The sequence below is a fragment of the Pterocles gutturalis genome, unplaced genomic scaffold (genome assembly GCF_000699245.1).
Source record: "Pterocles gutturalis isolate BGI_N339 unplaced genomic scaffold, ASM69924v1 scaffold14310, whole genome shotgun sequence".
NCBI classification, from domain to species: Eukaryota; Metazoa; Chordata; class Aves; order Pterocliformes; family Pteroclidae; genus Pterocles; species Pterocles gutturalis.
Window position 1 is genome coordinate 2,729 of NW_010140993.1, and position 324 is coordinate 3,052.

At 62.0% G+C, this 324-nt stretch overlaps 1 protein-coding gene across 1 annotated transcript in view; it reads right to left on the minus strand.

Annotated features, from left to right (window-relative positions):
• The window catches only part of LOC104469393 (protein patched homolog 2-like), a gene marked incomplete at both ends in the record, with an annotated part of 4,131 nt that overhangs the window by 2,651 nt on the left and 1,156 nt on the right, over nt 1-324 (minus strand). The gene's annotated exons all lie outside the window — the stretch shown is intronic.

A 324-nucleotide genomic window follows, 5' to 3' on the forward strand; every position in this document is an offset into this window, starting at 1 on the left:
GGGCTGGCAGGGGGAGAACCTGAGGTTTTGGGGGGGCAAAGCTGGTCCCCCAGTCCTGTGCGGGGATGCTGCAGCCCCTTCCCCCTCCTCCCGTCCGGCAGCAGCCTGAATAAGGCCACTATTTCATCTGTTTGGCAAGGGGCAGCTTTCAGAGCAGCATTAGCATGAGAAAGCGCAGGGCTTCGTTTGCTGACAATGCACAAGCCTCCCCGGCTCTCCCAGACAAACACACGCGTAAACAGAAGGAATGTCGGGGGGAGCTCCCGTCACCCAGCCTGGGGTCCCCAGCCCCACCAGCGAAACGCAGAGAGCTGGCTGGGAGTC